We start from the raw sequence: 18,130 nt of genomic DNA, 5'->3' as shown, positions 1-18,130 counted from the left end.
GAGTTCTCTATCATAACACTAATGGTGAAAGTTTGAGTGACTTCCGCATGCAACTGTCTCTAGCTGCTACTTCTTTCCCTGATGTCTGTCACTCTCTTTCTTTGGAGGTGAATAGAATTGGTTATTCAGTTTATACCTGTCAGTCATTTTGGTACTTATGCTACAACATTACAACTGCCCAGTCTTTGACTTCCATCCATGCTCCCATTCGTTTAAAGAGGGGGATAAGGAAGGAAGGTAAGGGCACTGCATGTGTCTCCCTGTTCCCTATGCACTCACAAAAGAGCAGCCAGAATTTGGCCCTAAATTGGTAGTAATGGAGATAAGGAATGCTTTTAAATATATGATTTTCAGCCTTTAATTAAATAAATATAAGAACAGAGGCAGATGTACACCTTGGGAAGAACAACTTATTATGGGTTGATGAGGATACAGACTTGGCGAAGAAGTGCAGACTTTATGAAAAGAAAGGGCTAAACTGCAGATTATTGAAGATCTGCATAGTTTTCAGTGGCACAGAAACTCCAACTGCCTCCTCTGTGGTGACCTGATCAATCCAATGAGCATCATGTTCTTTACCTGTTGGTTCTGTTCTGGCGTTTCAGATTGGTACACACCTATTGCCTAATAACTCCTTTAGAAAAAGGTACATTTGCTCTGAATGGAGCTGCTCTGACACACGCTGAGAGTGGTGGGGCAGCTCTACTCTTTGTATCATCGCTGGAACACAAGGGAGTGAAAGCACATGCACCACCCCACAGGCACTGCTGACTAGAAAGTTCTCTGACACATGCACGCTGGATGTAGACTATGATATGGACTAACATTCAAAGAACTTTAGACACATCTCAACTAAACTGTACTTATCAGCTGTGAAAGTGAGTGTTCAACAGCCCACAAAACTCTTTATTTCATTCCTACGGTGGTGTGGTGGTTGAGCAATAGTTTTCAGGGTTGCCAACTACAGGATACAGAAACCCTAGTTCAAGACTTCTTTAAAGGGTCTTTTATTCATAGCTTTATTGCTTGCAAGGTACATGTATACTTAGAGAAATGTATATTTGTTTCTGCATTTGTGCTTCGCGCATTTGAAAGCACTTTGCAACTGTATGGTGGTTCTCATCTCAGGATCTCAAAGTAGAATTATGATTAATAATGCAGGGCAAAGGGTTAGGAGGTTAATGACATAACTATAAAAGCATAGGGAAATCATCGGAAAACTTACTAAAATACTTGTAGGAAAGGGACAAAACTGCAAAGCGTCCTAGGAATTTCATGACATACCACAACAAAATTCATTGCCAACAGGTCACAGGTGTACAATATCAGAGTAAGTGACAATGTCATGGAGAAGTGAGTGATGATAGTTTTGTATCCATAATTCATGCATCCCAAGGAATGCAAAATTATGTAATGTGGTGGCATTGATGTATTTGGGTTCATTAATAAACTCTACAGAGTATTCTGTGCACATCGAATAAGTTGGTATAGTAGAACATGTTATGGAAATACAGAAGCACCTTGTAAATGACTGGCTTGTATTTTCCTGACAGACCTGAAGCGCTCATGGTTTGAGATTCATATCATAATGCTAGGCCAGGGAAAAAGTTTGAGTTACAGTTACATCATCACCCCATTAGCCAATCAGATATAGTGGGATTAATCAAGCTATGCTGAAAGAAGCAGGACTAATCTCATATTAACATTTAGTCTGAGGTAACACACTCAAGAGACAGTGAAAGGTTTAAGGGTGATACCTTGGGAGTGCAAGGTAGAGTGCAAATGTGAAGGTAGGAACAGAAGAATCAAATTGCCTCAGAATTCAGAGGTGATTGTTGGGAGAATTCAGAAGGAATACAAGATGTGACTAAAAGTGAGATGGGAAGGCTGTTATAGAAAAGAGGACACAGAGAGAGAGCATGAGAGGGAAGCCTGGAAAGATGATTAGCAATAAAGTAGGATCTTGGGATAACAAAGCAAGCAGGAGAGAGGCAGATAGACATTGAGAATGCACTCTGGAGAAGAAGAGAAAAGAAAAGGGTTTGGAACAGAGAATGAGGCTTACAACTTAGGAAGATGAGCCCTTGGCAGCAGAGATAGGGAGAGGGATATGAAGTATTAAAGTGGGGAGGGAGATCCATAAAAGCAGTAAAGGAGAGTGGATGAAAACAGTGCTCAAAAGACTGTGAAATGGGTTTCGGAAAGCAGACAGCATGAAAGAGCACAGAGCTAGGGAATCCACAATGGAAAGACATAATTACGTCATTTTATTTGATACTTTATGTAAAATTTGAACTCAGGTTTCCATTAAACCAACACACTGTACTACTAAGCTCTTCCCCTCTCACACATTATATGCACAAACATCACACATAAACTCTTTCCAAATGGTATGAAGTATGTTAGTCTCCTGTGACCCCATTATTATATACTTCTCTAATGTGAGCCTCAGGGATGGTACTATAATGAAAATGGAAATTGCTTCTGGCTTATCATCACCTTACATTGGATTTGACAGCACTTTCTTTGGGTGTTTATCTTATTTAACTGGACCCAAGTAAGCTCCTGAAACAGGACAATGTGCTGCAGGAAGTCTTTGTCAATGACACTCTTTGGCTGCGTTTTCACTAGGAAAAAAGACATGTTCTTAACTCATATAGATTAACTCAAGGTAAAACCCTGATGAAGAAAAGACAGTTTGTAATTTTCACATTTTAGCAGCCTGAGTGCAAGATAGGCCTGTAGTCTTTCATCTGATCAGATAATTCATGAGAAAACTACAAACTGAATTATCTTCACTGGGATTTTACCTTGAGTTAGTTTACACAAGTTAACTAAATCCAGTTAAGAACACACTTTTTTTTTTTTTACTAGTGAAGACAAGGCCTTAGAAGATCTCTTTCTACATATCCTCTCACATTTTCCTGTCAAACTGAAGGTGTAAATTTATCCCTTCATGGAAAAGGCTGCAGGGTCCACCCCCAAGCATGAGGGACCTCAAAGGATTCTCAGGAAGCCAGAACTATCTGCATGAAGGTCCCCAGTCTCCACAGCAGTTCTGGCTCCCTGTGATCCCTTCCTGGGGCCTGGCTGCATGGTTGTGTACGAGCTGTACAACCAGGGACACACCATGAAGGCCCCTGGGGAAGGAGTCTCACGAAGGAGATAATGCAGTCTCAGGTTGTTATCTTTTCTGGGTAAACTCCATGGGGCATGAGATGGGACCATGTGCATTCCCCCTCACCCTAACACATCCACTTCTCTCCTTGCTCTAGCCAGTTTCCATCCACTTTCTGAAGCAGACACACCAGACCCTATGGAGAGGACTTTGTGGGTCCAATGGTGCAGCAGAGGTCTCAGAGGGCCATATGGCAGGGGAGCAGAGCCATATGCAAATGTACCCCTCGGAGCACTGATCTGTGAGATTGGGATTGGGGTAAGGGGAGAAGGATGATTCAGGCTTTGAATAGCAAGCACTAGCTCTCACAATGTTGTTCTAAAAGAAATAAATAGCATATTTTTTATTTAATGCATTTGGAAATTGCCACAGATAGGGAAGCATTAGGATTTTCAACTAGTTGAACAAGTGCATGTAGATGCTAGAATGGGTATATTTATTTTTATTCACTTAGATATCTACAGAACACAAAAAAAGAAACTCTCCAATGGCTCCAGGAACCTTTGACACACATTAAAAATACAAAGCACTTTGAACAACAAAAACAAAACCAGAAAAAGGAAGAAAGATATCCCCTATCTCCAATGACAGTCCACACTACACTCACATACATGCAGCCAGCAGCTCTTCCCAGGCCTTAGACAAGGAGAATTTGGCACAAAGAAAAGTGAGCTGATACTGCATAAAATGCCTGGAAATGTAGAGAAGTCTTTTATTATTATTCATATTTCCCTACCAAAATGCTGTACAGTATAGAAACATGTTGTACAGTCTACAACTGGGGAAACAATAATAAAAAGGCCCAGGTTAAGCTTGTTTTTTAAAAGATCTTTTTAAACTGTGTTCCTGGACTGAAGAGTCATGCAAAAATACTGTGATTAACACACATGGAAAGCTTAACAGTCAATGCTATTAGAGGTGAGAGACTGCTAATTGAGCTCTTCCCAATAACTTATTGATTTTAATCAAATCACCCTAAAAAACCATGTCAGCAGCAAATGGATCACTAGGTGCAAGGGGAAACAACAGCAGGTAATGAAGCAATAGTGTTAGGGGAAATACTGAAGGAATTGTTTGTGTTTGGCATATAGAGAACTCAACTCCTATTTCAATCAGCATTTATCCAAACAGAGATACCAGAAAAGGGTACAGTCAAAACTGATTCTCAGACTGTGATTTAGACAGACGATAAACTATTAGCATTTTTAATTATTTTTACTTGTTGAAATTAGATTAAACTCAATGGGAAATTTGCTAATTAATGTCTAGATGTTTGGGTAAATGCAAAATTCTCTTCTAAACTAGTTTATCAGAATTCGTTTGTATGAATGAAATGAAAAACAATGGATGAATGAAAAAGGATACACTATCGATAGCTTACTAAGTGTTTTGAACTTAGTGGAGTTGAAGCTACACTAAGCTGGCTACTTGTCATGATCTGGGGAAATTAATAGCTGCTGGTCAGAAAATCTGAAAAAGCCTTGTTTCACAGGAAGAAACTAGATGTTAGGAGCAAAATTCTGGCTGACCACATCTAATTTTTTAAAATAAATAACTGGAGAACCTTAGAAATAAGGATAGTTGGAAAATGTCAAAATGTTTGAAATTTTGCACCAGTCTTTTTTTTATTTTTTGACCAGTGAGAACAGTGCTCTTAGCAGCATGGCACAGATATCACAGCCTAGGAGAGGGCATATGATGGCTTTAAGCCATATTTACACCGGCATAATGCAGACAATGCTTGGGGCTGGTGTAAGTTAAATAAATAATAATTAATGGAGATATCCTATCTCCTAGAACTGGAAGGGACCTTGAAAGGTCATTGAGTCCAGCCCCCTGCCTTCACTAGCAGGACCAAGTACTGATTTTGCCCCAGATCCTCAAGGGGCCCCCTCAAGGATTGAACTCACAACCCTAGGTTTAGCAGGCCCATGCTCAAACCACTGAGCTATCCCTCCCCCCCATGAACCACGTTAGAGGTTATGTCAACCTCTTCTGGCCACCCCATGGACCACGACGCTGCCTGGAATCTCTGCAGTTCTGTTTGCTCCAACCCAGTCCCAGGCATATCCTCTACACCAGAGCTTGCAAGAGGTTCGTTGGAAGGCAGCCTTATGCCTGCACTGCAGGGATTCCGCCCCCAACCAGATATGCAGCTCTTAGAGCCTCTTTACACTTCTCCACCCTTTCACCTGGTATAAAGGGGTCAGAGGAAGGGGGAGGATCTCACCTTCTGTCCCTAATAGAACCTGGAACTAGTCACTTACAACCTTGTAAATAAGGACCAGCATTGTGCCATGAAGAGAGGTGTCAACTTGTCCACTTTCATCTTAGTTACAGACTAATACTAACAACATTTTAAGAGTCAACATTGATATTAATTTCGTTGTGTATCATTTTAGTAAAGAACTACTACTCCAGGACTGTGGTTAGAGCATGAAGAGAACTTAGGTCTCTGCCAAGTAAAATAAATATCTAAATGAGCTAGGAAATGGAAGGCCTTTAAGAATTAAGGTTTGGATCCTTTGCTGAGCCACACCATTGCTGGGCACAACAGAGGGAGTTGATTGCAGCTCCTTGATACGGAGAATGGTATTTCACCAGTTAGTAGTGGCTCCTAAGGAACTGCCCAGCTACTGAAAAGAGCTGGGACACCGTTTGCTCTGGCCATGGCTCCTCACTACTTGTCTCCTCCCTAACACTCACTATAGCAGCTCAATATATTACCTCCACATCTCCTTGGGTTTACCTCCATACCAGAGAAATGCAGAGGCAGAAGTATAAAGGCGGTAGAGCAGGGGCCCAGATCTAACCCTAACTTTCTAATCTACTAAACCCCAAACACTTCGTTTGTTTGATGTACTTATTAGCGTTATCATGTTATAATGTGAGTGAACTAATTTACCTCACTTTAATTTAAAACTTGTAAGGGTTATATTTACACAAGGAAAAGAAGGATTTAGAGTTAGAGGAATCTAATGTGGTGGCATATTGGATAGCGTCACACATCCATACATGCCATGCCAAATGTCACCATTGTAAGATGACACTAACATCATCAGTTGGTATTCTATAACATAAAAGGGGGAAATCTTTCTAAATGATGACCGATGCTAATGCCGAAAAATGCACTTTTTATTAACGTATTTATATGCAGACTGCACCTGAACCAATACGACTAACTACATGAAGGAAAGTAAAAGACAGTAAATCATTTGTTATAAGCTTGAAATAGAATGAGAGAAAAAGAGACATTTTAAAGAACACTTTGGGACTTCTTTCTTCCATGAAAAACATGTTTATGTCATCTAGACACTAAGTAGATTTCTTTCAGAAAAACTGTTACATTATCTGGGTAAACATGTCAGTCAAAGACAACAACCTGCAATTTAGAGACACGATGCTAGATTATTTAATACTGAAAGAGTGAGGTTCTTTGGGGAAGTGTGTTTTTATTTACCTATTTGTAACTAGAACAGTTTTGGGCTGTGAAGAACTACAACAAATATTCTAACCATGGGCAGCCAGTGACCTGGCCATTGTGGGATGCTAGCCCCCGTCCCTTCCCTTCTGCCCGAGATGCTGCCCCTTCCTCATCCCTTCTGCCCCCCTCCACCGCAGGAGTCCATAGCGCTTGCACTCTAGTCCCCCGGAGCACTGGGGATGCGGTCCGAGCACCAGGCGTGCAGCACGGTCCAAGCACCAGCCACCCCGAGCCCTCGCCACAGGCCAGCCAGCCCCAGCCAGCCTGGGCCCAGGCAGAGCACTGGGAACTACAGGAGGGGGTCTCCTGGGGATGGAGTGTGGGCAGGGCCACGCCAGGCTGTTTTGGGGAGGCATAGCCTCCCCCAGCCTACGATACCCACCACCCATGATTCTAGCTATTATTAACTCAGCAAAGGTCTCCAAGTGTAGCATTGCTTTTGTATGTAAGTTTGTATTAGGTTACGTGCTCTCTCTCTGAGTGACTGATACACTCGGCTCCCCATCACACAAAAGAGCATGTGTTTTAAAGGAATGAGATGAATTCTTAAAATGAAGGGAATGGGAGCCTAGTGCTGCTGGAGTCTAAGTACTCTCAACTTCCACTGACTTCATTGTGCTCAGCATATCACTGGATTAGGCCCCAGCAAACTCTAAATATAGCTGGACACAAAGGGAAATGGTAAAATGGCACATTGGTCTCCACAATTATTGAAGGTTTAATTACTACATGTTAATTTCCTTACTGCACTTCCATGGAGTTTTCCCTAACTTAACATTCTTTTAAGGTAGATTCTGTTATGGGAATTACCTTGTTTTTCAAAGCAAATTTTAGCTGATTACTATGTATTTACATACTGTAATTTGAATGGTGAATTATGCAATTAGTATAAATACATGTAATATGGTTTATTTCACACAAAAGCTGATAAGGTGCATTGCTCCTTACACTCCAGCCCTACCATATTTTCACTGTTAGCTACACACATTCAAAAGCCACATTAAAACCTTCTAACAGGACCTTCTTACTCTTCAGTCTAACACCTATTCCAACAATTTCAAATCTTCCTTAATATAGCTGCAGAAGAATGGTAACATTTGATTTTTACTATTCACAAACAGCAAAGAATACTGCCTCTTCTATGCTCCTGAGGGCCTGAGTTCCTGCGACATAACCTCTCTGCCAGGGATTTAAAGGGCTGGATTTACTTTTTTTAATTTGTTATATGTACTGTGCTTTATTTTGACCTTTTCCCCTGCCTTCAAGACTGAGCAAGCCACTCACATTTGCACCTTGAAACTCCACTCTCTTCTTTGGATAGATCATTGCCAGTTGGGTGGAGTTTATCACAGTTTGTTCCTGGAGATCACTAAATTTTAAAAAAATAAATAAGGCTGATATCTAACATATATTAATGTCACCTTATTGAGGAGATACATCTCAGTACAAAATGAGATCTATGTTAGTATTGTTGTTGAAATTAAGGTGAAGGGGAATCAGAAGGTAGAGAAGATGGCCTTTGATTTTTAGAATCTGATCCTTTTTTGGGCTATTATATTTTTGATTTATTAATAAAGTTAGTAGGAACTAATGGGGTTATTTTTTTCTAGACTTACTCTCTTTTTAAAATGGACATAACCCTCCTTCCTAGAACAGTATTTTTGTTTTTCACTCTTGCGATTGGTAGTGACTAGGGGTATTTTGAATATTCATAGCATTTACATACTGAATAAAATGCAAGTTTCCTTCTGCTTCTGAACTCGCTAAATGGTAACTGAAGTACAATTATTATAGTGGAAATTGCTATGTTTTTTTGTGACTTGACTACTCAGGTGAGAATGTCATTTTTATTTTTTTAACTCGAGTACAGGTTCTAAAGGAATGGAAATCAGTTGAGAAGTTTCATCAGCAAAAGCAATTAGACCTACAATGAGCAGAGTTAGTGAGCAAACCTCAGATGCAGGTTTGTCCTCTGAGGCTTCATCTTTCCCTTCACACAGATCAAGCTTGTCAATGGGATTGGATTCAATAAGCTTTGTAGCAAGTGGTATTACTGGCACTTTAGCAGGAAAAACAGGACAAGAAATTGACACTGTTGATCCCCAAATTTAAAAAAGTATAAATTCAATAGCAAGCTGAAAATATTCAATAAAACTGTGCATTCATTCTACATAAGATACGAACATTGCACAGTGGGCAAGTTCCTTGGCCCTTCTCCAGCTGCTTCTTCCTACTCCAGTGGCACTAAGTAATCCGAAAGCTGGTTCGACCAGTTGCTCAAAGATTCCCATCACACTAGGGAGTCCTCAGGTGGTGTAGCACTATTATAGCTACTCTTATGTCATCTGCTCTCCTGGCCTCTGGCACAGGGTATATGGCTGAGTGAAGGAGGCATCCCGACACCTCAGCAATTCCTGGCTCGTAGAGCAACTTCTTTAGGGCTGTGGGCAGTTTGTACAATTTCGAGCTGCTCTATGCAATGCCTTAGAATCAGAGCATCACCCAGCAGTCTCAGGATTGAGGGAGCATAAAAGTGACAATGCTGGACGCACAAAGTATAAACCCAAGGATCTGGCCAAGTGTGTCTAAGTAAGAAAAACCGGAGGCAATTGGAAATAAATGTAGGGCTTCAAAGTGTTCTTTGGCATCCTTTTGTTCTGTGTTTTTATAGTGCCTAGTACAATAGGATCCTTTCCACGACTGTGGTTCCCCAATGCAAACAACACCAACCTTCATACCATATCTTAGAATTAATGGAGGGATTAGAGAGTACTGGCCCTGTTATTAATTTATCAAAATCACTGAAAGAAATTTTAGAGGTTAATTTTGAGACCTGTTAAAATAACAAAAAAACAACAACGCAAACCATAATGAAACAAAATGGAGCAATGGGGAGGGGAAAATATTGGACGCTTGTATGTTCTCTTCAACTAAGGTCTGATCCAAGCCAATAGACAGATTTTTATTGACTTCAAGGGCATCTGGATTCAGGCCTCCAATGAACAGAGTGGAATCCTACTGTGTATTAAGAAGAAAAAAAAAATTTCTCCAAGGAGATTCCCTGTTAATGTTTTCTGACATAGCCAGGTGACCCAACACCAGACATTTCAGCTTAAATTACTGAGAAATGATTTCTTAAATACTATATATTTTCCTGCTAAATGTCAAATCCTTTTTCAGGCAAAAAATGACAACAGATTAGAAAAAGGTTAAAAAATGATTTTCACAATTAACGCCTCCATGGGAGCTCATTGATCAGACTACAGAGAAAGTAGGTGATTCTGATACAACTAAAAGCTTCTTCCTCTGAGAGTTTAATTGACCTTTTGTCTTTCTTTTCTTAATTTAATTTTATGGTCTTCATATATTTGTATAACTGAAATAATTTGTGTAACTGACTTCCATATACAGCTCTTGTTCCTGATGCCATGAACTGTAGTCCTTGAGATCACGTTTTTCTTTTTTTATTGTTCTTGACTTGATTTAGTTTACGTGTCTGGAAATTATAATTAAAATGAAAGAGCTGACCATTCTTCTAGCATGAAGTTCCATCCACGCAGGAGTAAGTATCCACGCTTGCAGATACCTTGGGGGGATCTGGGCCTTAGCTAGGTAATCAGCAAAAGGCTGTCAATTTTAAAAGTTCTATCCTTTCCCATGTTTTCCCCCACATTTTAATTCTGATTATAAGTACAACATTTATTAGTCACACAAAAAATGAGACTAACATGTAATTCAATGGGACTCAATTTCAGAACACTTCTGAAAACTGTGCATTGACATTTCAGAAGAATTTAAGGTTCAACAGCCATTCATATTTCCTAAGTATCCTGAATGGAAATGTCCTTCACAATAATTAATTCTAAAAGGGCAACTTTTCAAGAAAAGAAAACTAAAATCAGACACCTTGAGATTGGTCTTACCAGCTATAAAGCTGAATAGCCTGTCTCCAAATATGCAGATAGAATAATCTTTGTGTTTGATAACAATAAACAATAATGTACATCACCACCAGATCTTTGATATCTTTCAAAATGCATGGGCCAAATTTCTTAGTCACACTGAGCAGTACCTTAATTCGGTGAGTAATCCACTGAAATCAGTTGGACTATTCATAATGGCAATGTACCACTCCATGTGAGTAAAGGTGTCAGAATCTATCCTGAAGTTTAAGGCATCTATATATTCCCTCCATATTTGTGCTTTAAATATGCAATGTAGTTGAACCAAAGTCTGATGTCTTATCCTGAAACCACAATTTTTCATACTCTAGTCTCTCAAGTGAGGATATCAGGAAAATATTTTATGAGTGCAATTTACCACCCCCTGTTCCCCATTGTGGAATTTGTGTATTTATTCTAAAAAGGACCCGAGCACCTCCAAGTGCTAAAACCCAGATTCAGCAAGGCATTTCAGCATATATTTATGTCCATCCCTCTTTGGCAAGTCACGTAAGCATATGTTTTCTAAGCATGTTCTTGAGTCCTAGTGACTCCAATGGGACTTACAAAAGTGCATAAGTGCTTTGCTGAATCACGGCCTTAGTTACTATGCTTCTATTTGTACTTGGATATTTTCTTTTTAATGCATAAAACCCCCCTTTCAAAAAAAAAAATACACAACTGAGAGACAAATATAAGGAATAGCATGTGGACTGGCGACATTCCCTCAGGGATATTGGATCTATAAATACATGGATGAGTCTAATCTATTTATTAATGTAATTTTTTCATCTTTGATAGTTATAATATGGATAACATTTTCTATTTAGGAAGTAATCCAAGTACAATCAAAACAAGTTACTAATATGAGTATTCAACTTTTTTTTTAAACTGTTTCAGAACTCCATAAAGAACACAACAGAATGGACACATGGAAAATGCAAGCAACGTTCCACATCTCTTGGACGCATCCCATGTGCCATGAAATGGTGGCATAGCTACAATATGTCTTGAATTTCTGGGATATAATTAGGTGATTATAAAGCCCCCCAATTAAATTATAAGATTTAGGGGGAAATTCTGAGATATGATGTATTTCTGTTTATACCTATGAGGGATGAGGTGTTTAGACCTTACTATTTCAGACTAACCTTACTTGTCCCTCAGCTGAAATTCACTGACAGAACTAGGCATCATTTAAAGCCCATGTAAACACTTAGATCAGGCTTTGAGTTGACCCTCTGCATAAATATGGATCTGCACAGGGTTCAAAGATGCTGGAAAGCTGGGTAGGGCCACTGGTTTGTGCTCATGTAGATCCAGTGGCCAGGAATCTTTATGCATAAGGGAACATTGAAGGAGTATATAGACCCAACTCCAGTTTAGGGATGTAGGTTTTTCCCACTTCTTAATCTGCCCAATTACTCAGGCTTTGAATCTAGGAGATTCACCAGTAAAGTTAGTCAAACAATTATAATGGTCTTTTTAGTAAAGAAAGACGGGAAAATCTCTTCTGTATCAGAAATCCAAAATGAAGCATTAGATACCAAAATGCAGATGTTGAGACCATGTAAATTTGTCAGAAGAGAGGGTATGCCAAAGAACAGAATCTGGTAAATCACTGATTCAACTGAATATGCAAGATCAATGGTGGACATTCAAAAGTACACAAGATAACCCTAAATAATCCTGGATTCTGGAGTTCCATTTGCAAAGAATCTTAAAACTAATCTTTTTTTATAGGTTTCACTACTTAAGCAAGGAACACATGGAAGGACAGCATCAACAGACTGAAAAACTCAGCAAAGGATCTAAAAGTTGGAAAAAAATGTGATGTGAATATTTTCTTCAAATTATTATTCTGGCAGCTACATTTTGAACAAGCTGTAATTTGTACAAGGCACCTTCTGTTAAAATTGCCAGCACAGCATTACAGGGAACAAGCCAAGTTGAAATCAAAGCATAGATTGGCATCAATACATCCCTTCACCCTGGCTAACTGAGGCCTATGTTCTTGCGATCAGGATGTTTTTAACAGTAGAATGCATGTTACCATTTAAAAACAAAAAACTTATACGGGCTTCTGATTCTATAAAGTTTAAACACATCTTGTGCCCTCCAAAGAAAAGAGTGAAAAAAGGGAGAGGATTTAAATAAATGACTGACCAATACTCAAGCTCTGACAGCTACTATTTTCTATTTTATTTCAGTATAACACAAGCAATTTCATAGCCAAAAACAAGTTCTTAGGTGCTGAATTTAGGGAAGGAGCTAATCAGCCATTCTGTCAACACTTTAATTAACAGAAAAAGGAGATGAAATATTAAAACAATTTGCCAAAATAATCAAGAGAAGGACAATACACCCACAGCTCACAGTGGGAGATGGAAGGGATTTCTGAATAGCTTGGTGAATTGGGTTGGGCTAGGAATAGCTAGAACAGAGGACTAGCTATTCTCTGAAGCAACATCCTCTGGTAACCCTGTGAATATCCAAGCAAAATTCAATGCTTCATGAAGCCATTTCACTTTCCTCTTGATCTCTTTTGCAACTGTTACTAAGCAGCCACAGGGCACAAGCAGTGGTACTACAACTCCTGCTGGAGTTGTGCTACCCTAGAGGGAGGTAGGGACATTTCATGTGGATGCCTCCTGCTGCTGGAGAGCTGATGGTCCTGATCTAGTGGGTAACATTGCCTCTTTACCTGGATGACATGCTTGGCAGGAGGAAATGCTGGTCATTCAAGGGTCCTTCACAGTTCACTAGGATAGGATCAATACTCCCACCCACATTTAAAGTCACCTTTGAGATTTCTGCTCTCAGGAAAATAGAATAATCATTCTCCTGCACACAGGTGTGATTTACCGTGGAGTGTGTTTGGCGGGAATGGTATGTATATGTATATATAATCTCCAGCTGTCTGAACTATTCAAAGTTGGATTTCCTAGTTGAAGAAAATCACAGGTGGAGGAAGAATATTTTCAGAGTGGACATGGGAGATCTCTGACCTTCTTACCAATACTTTTCTCCCTCAACCGCTTGTCTGATTCACCTTTGCTATAGGGAGTGGAATGATCATAAATAGGGGAAGGGGATCTGTGTATATTTTATTCTAAATAGCTTATCGAAAAAGAGTTGCCAGGCATCTGAATAGTTCTATCAGCACAGATTCAGTGTTCTATTTCCTAGAACATCTGAATAATGTTTTCCCTTACAAGTGGAGCAGAGCCTTCTTGTATCTCACCATTGATTGAGAAGGTGAACCTGTTATCGTTACATGTTTCATGTGGGAAATGGATTACCATTAGTAACTTTGGGAAGAAATTGTTCCAATGACATGTAATTTTTTTTCTCAGCATGGGTAAATCTTAAAAGTATTGAGAAACAATATCTTAAAATAAACTGATTAGTATGCACATTCTGTGGTCACATTTAGGTTCTATTTATAAAATCTATTCTGTTCTGGGCTCAGACAAACAAAACTGAAATGCAGCTGTGTAACACATTGATAACACTGGTCTACAATTTTTGAGAAGTCGTCTGCTTCAGAGATAAAATGTGCTATTTATTATGTATTTTGATGTGCTGAATTCAAATATGACAATTAAAACAACTGATTGGCTACTGTTTCTAAGATATTTTAGTTTTTACATTTTATGTCTATGTATATTGTGTAGATAGTAGAGTTTTAATCATGAATTGTAAACCTAGGTCTTTTCATGTGTTTATGGTTGCTTTACATGATAATATTTCACCTGTCCTGTTTATGTAACACTTTAAAACTCAGCAAAAGGGTTATATAAATCAAATTTATTATGAAACAAAAGGCAAAAAACTATTATGTACATAGTTTAGTCCTATTCAGTGTCTACTCAGCGCTTCTTGGCTTGTCTCTTGTATTCATTAAATGGAGCATCTCTTGTCACTGTCCAGCAATAGTCTGCAAGCATTGATGGGCTCCATTTGCCCTGATACCGTTTCTCCATTGTTGCAATGTCCTGGTGAAATCGCTCGCCGTGCTCGTCGGTCACTGCTCCGCAGTTCAGTGGAAAAAAATCTAGATGAGAGTGCAAAAAATGTCTCTTTAGTGACATGTTGCAGCCAAGGCTTTTGTAAGCCTTGAGGAGGTTTTCCACAAACAACCTGTAGTTGTCTGCCTTGTTATTTCCGAGAAAATTTATTGCCACTAACTGGAAGGCTTTCCATGCTGTCTTTTCCTTGCCACGCAGTGCATGGTCAAATGCATCATCTCGAAGAAGTTCACGAATCTGAGGACCAACAAAGACACATTCCTTTATCTTAGCTTCATTTAACCTTGGAAATTTTCCACGGAGGTACTTGAAAGTTGCTTGTGGTTTGTCAATGGCCTTGACAAAGTTCTTCATCAGACCCAGCTTGATGTGTAAGGGTGATAACAAAATCTTCCTTGATTCAACAAGTGGTGGATGCTGAACACTTTTCCTCCCAGGCTCCAATGACTGTCAGAGTGGCCAATCTTTCTTGATGTAGTGGGAATCTCTTGCACGACTATCCCATTCGTGGAGAAAACAGCAGTACTTTGCGTATCCAGTCTGAAGACCAAGCAAGAGAGCAACAACCTTCAAATTGGCACAAAGCTGCCACTGATGCTGGTCATAGTTTATGCACCTCAAAAGTTGTTTCATGTTGTCATAAGTTTCCTTCATATGGACTGCATGACCAACTGGAATTGATGGCAAAACATTGCCATTATGCAGTAAAACAGCTTTAAGACTCGTCTTCGATGAATCAATGAACAGTCTCCACTCATCTGGATCGTGAACCATGTTGAGGGCTGCCATCACACCATCCATGTTGTTGCAGGCTACAAGATCACCTACCATGAAGAAGAATGGGACAAGATCGTTTTGATGGTCACGGAACATGGAAACCCTAACATCACCTGCCAGGAGATTCCACTGCTGTAGTCTGGAGCCCAACAGCTCTGCCTTACTCTTGGGTAGTTCCAAATCCCTGACAAGGTCATTCAGTTCACCTTGTGTTATGAGGTGTGGTTCAGAGGAGGAGGATGGGAGAAAATGTGGGTCCTGTGACATTGATGGTTCAGGACCAGAAGTTTCATCCTCTTCCTCTTCCTCGTCTGACTCAAGTGAGAATGATTCTGGTGTATCAGGAACCGGCAGTCCTTCTCCGTGGGGTATTAGGCATATAGCTGATGGAATGTTTGGATATTGCACAGTCCACTTTTTCTTCTTTGACACACCTTTCCCAACTGGAGGCGCTATGCAGAAGTAACAATTGCTGCTATGATCTGTTGGCTCTCTCCAAATCATTGGCACTGCAAAAGGCATAGATTTCCTTTTCCTGTTCAACCACTGGCGAAGATTTGTTGCACAAGTGTTGCAGCATATGTGTGGGGCCCACCTCTTGTCCTGATCTCCAATTTTGCAGCCAAAATAAAGGTGATAGGCTTTCTTAACCATAGTTATTATACTGTGCTTTTGTGATGCAAAAGTCACTTCACCACAAACATAGCAGAAGTTATCTGCACTGTTCACACAAGTATGAGGCATCTCTGCTCACTTTGGCTAAACAGAAATGTGTCCCTTTGCAAAATCAAACACTGACAAATAAGAGAGCACGACACTGTATGATTTCTAGAGCTGATGTAGGGCAATTTGTTCAGCAGAGTGATGTAAGCTTCCTTATGACTGCATCATCCATGACTTCTAGGAATAACATGATACAATTCATATCATGTATGATGCAATACCAGCTTCAGATTGCATCATTCATTGTTTTGCCTAAAGAGCAAGTACTGTCCAAACCCAGTCATAGATTTATTCATAGATCCAGTCAAAGATGTATTTTAGTCATTTCTGGTTTAAATTGAGATCCCTTCCCTTTATAACTCACTTATCCTCCTCCAGTCCCAAGTCAAGTGTCGTATATACTGACCCAATAGCATATCTTGAAAACTAGAGCCAATCAACAATTTTAAGCATAATTTTCGTTCTCAAAGACCCAGAATTAGTAAAGTTTGACTACATTTATTTCAGAAGCATTTTGGCTGTAGAGCAGTGTTATCAAACGGTGTTGCTCCTTTCGTGTTCTTAATTGATGACAGTAGCCATGGAAAGCACTTGGTGTGTTTAATTACCAGTGTACCACAAGAGCTGTAAGAAATCAATTAGCAAGACAAAGTGTATGGATTGGTGGATTTAGGGTATGAAACCAAAGCTTCAAATAAGCTACATGTGTCATTTAGCTGCATTACACAGTGATGGCACCAAACGCTACACAGAACAATTGTGTTACCACAGGGCCAGATTTTGCCAGGTGAGCAAGTATGTGTGTGTGAGAAACAACCCTTCCTTTTTCCTTGCATGACCAAAATGACATCTAGAAGTATTGCAGTCCCTGCACTCAGGGTAGCAGAGGAGCTGCTCCCCCAGGGATACAAAAGCCCTGTGCCTTAACACCCTCTGAACTGGCTCAACAGGCTGAGGTGGTCAGTGTCACGGAGTCCCTGGGAGATGCTCTGGAACTGCTCCCCACAAAGCCAGTCAGGACTTTGGGGATCCTCCTCTCCCTTGGAGCAAACTGTCTTCAGGGCAAGAAGCTCACACGGCTTCACCTTCTTGGATCTGACCTTGGAGCATTCAGCATATGCCCCTCTGTGCGCTTCCCACAGCGAGTCCACCCAGGTGGGGTCCTGGGGAAGCCTGAGAGGCCTGCATGCACCCTCACTTCGCAGTCATACGTGACTCTTAGCCAGCCAGTAAAGCGGAGGTTTATTAGATGACAGGAACACGGTCTAAAATGGAGCTTGTAGGTACAGAGAACAGGACCCCTCAGCCGGGTCCATTCTGAGGCCCAGCGAGCCAGACAACCCCGTCTGCACTCACTTCCCATCCCCAGCCAGCTCCCAACTGAAACCCCCTCCAGCCCCTCCTCCCTGGCCTTTGTTTCTTTCCCAGGCCAGGAGGTCACCTGATCTCTTTGTTCACCTTTAGCTATTCCCTTGCATGGGGGAAGGGCCCCAGCCATTTGTTGCCAGGATACAGAGTGTTGGCCATTTATGAACACTGGAGACTTAAGAAATGCATAGGGGAAACTGAGGCACCCACACAGTATTCAGAGGAAACATTAAGAACAGTCCCACTTTGTCACAGTCAGGCAGCTTGGGAGCCTAGCCTGGGAGTCTGGAAGCCCTGTGGTCCCTGACCTGCAGCCCAACGGGGCTGCCCCAGAGCCGCAGACCCTGGAAGCCCATCCCAGGATTTCCAGACTCCTGTCTTCACTGCAGGGAGCCTGGAAGTCTTAATGCTCCATGACAGGGAACCTGGAAATCATAGAATGATAGAATCCTAGGACTGGAAGGGACCTCCAGAGGTCATCTAGTCCAGTCCCCTGCAGTTGTGGCAGGACTAAGTGTTATCTAGACCACCCAACAGGTGTTTGTCTAACCTGCTTTTAAAAATCTCCAATGATGGAGATTCCATAAACTCCCTAGGTAATTTATTCCAGTGCTTAACCACCTTGACA

Source organism: Malaclemys terrapin, chromosome 8 (assembly GCF_027887155.1).
Source record: "Malaclemys terrapin pileata isolate rMalTer1 chromosome 8, rMalTer1.hap1, whole genome shotgun sequence".
In the NCBI taxonomy this organism is placed as follows: Eukaryota; Metazoa; Chordata; order Testudines; family Emydidae; genus Malaclemys; species Malaclemys terrapin.
The sequence above is the reverse complement of the archived record's forward strand: the minus strand, read 5'-3'. Positions refer to the sequence as shown.